The 1,567-nt window shown below is 49.7% G+C and overlaps 1 long non-coding RNA gene across 1 annotated transcript; it reads right to left on the bottom strand.

Moving 5' to 3' along the window:
- Positions 1–678: 678 nt before the first annotated feature.
- Positions 679–1,273, bottom strand: LOC115330020. The gene is made up of 2 exons (XR_003920201.2): positions 1,235–1,273; positions 679–829 (listed from the first exon to the last, which is right to left on the bottom strand). It is a non-coding gene; the product is annotated as an uncharacterized LOC115330020 (long non-coding RNA).
- Positions 1,274–1,567: the final 294 nt, after the last annotated feature.

A 1,567-nucleotide genomic window follows, 5' to 3' on the forward strand; every position in this document is an offset into this window, starting at 1 on the left:
TAGCTCCCGTGGACTGTGAAGCCGAAGACCAAGCTGCAGCAGAACACGCGTCTGCCACATCCACCACTGCTGCTGGGACGCCGCCAGGATTGCAACCGACGACAGCATGCCCTACTGAAAAAAACCATATGAATTTTCCATACGGGTCTTCATATAGCGTTATGGGATACGGGTCATACGGTTGGTACGGGTCATATGGTTCGTATGGGTCATATGGTTCATACGGTTGGTACGGGTCATATGGTTCGTACGGGTCATATGGTTGATACGGGTTGGTACGGTTTGTATGGTCCATATGGTTTGTATGGCCTACGGTTGTTATGGATGATATTGTTCATGCAGTTTAAATCGTTGATATGACCTATAGGCCAACGCACTATTTACCAACAAGCTTTCACGAGGTGTGAACAAATTCAGTTTCTACACGAGGTGCAAGCACTGCGTGTGCGCAAGAACGACATTCACGTGACGTAAAGCGTCTGCACATGCGCCCTAACAGTAGCAGCGCCACCGTAGCAACGTGACGTCAGAGCCGCGTATTGGTGTATATCGATCGTATTAACCACATGGTTCACTCATCAGTGAAACATGAAGTTCAGCAGGGAAACACTTTCCTTTTAAAGCCTATGCAAGATAGCAGAAAGTGCATGCACAGAGAAATGCTCGAACTTCGAGAAATTGTGAACATGCATTCCACCCGCAGGCTCGTTTATTTGTCCTCCAGTCTCAGGCTTTGAAGTAGCTTGTGCATGCTAATGAGGCAATTCTTTGAGGCGAGCTGCATCTGCTTTCCCAGTTGGTCACAGGCTGACGCACCTCCGACGGGCATCTGAAAGTAATGTAAACAAAACCGACAGTCACATTACATGTTCTCGTAAAATAGTTTGTACAATATCTATCTAGTCAGTAAACCCTTTTCAAAAGTCTATCAAGCAACAATGGCTGTCAGTACTGCTTGCTCACGAAGTGCGTGACTGGATCTGAGTTCTCGCTGAACGCTGACGCAGGGCTCGCTTCCAGTATATGCTGAGAGTATGAGAGCAAGCAATGGCGGACAGGCGTTCGCACTGACGTTGGAAAAGGGTCTATTGACTTAAATTTTATGACTGACCTAATATTTAAAATCATCTACCTTCTGCAACTTTCACATTTTGAAAACAATCACAAACATTTATCAAGGCAATACATCACCGCATGACGGAAAATACATAACATACAACTTTCGTCAACTTACATAGCATACAACTTTCGTCACCACGGGACGTCTCTGCAGTCTCCCGGGACGCAGACCTCCCACGTGGTCACACCCCGGTCCAAGCATCCCTCTCGTCCCGTTTCCCAGAAGAACGCAGGAACAGGCAGCTGTCCCGATCATACGCCGAGACCCAAACGTCTCCACTTGTCTCCATCGTTCGTTAGCACCCGGGGTCAGCTCCCGCTGTGCCGGGTGGCCCGCTCGGCGTCGCTCGGAAGCTGCACCCCACCCACGCCGCGTCGGTCAGCATGTTCGGCGGCGCCAGAATGCCGAGCCCGAGACTCTGGTCAGTCGATGGGAGGTCGATGGCGC

This window comes from Ixodes scapularis, unplaced genomic scaffold (genome assembly GCF_016920785.2).
Source record: "Ixodes scapularis isolate PalLabHiFi unplaced genomic scaffold, ASM1692078v2 PGA_scaffold13__105_contigs__length_92229423, whole genome shotgun sequence".
Lineage (NCBI taxonomy): Eukaryota > Metazoa > Arthropoda > Arachnida > Ixodida > Ixodidae > Ixodes > Ixodes scapularis.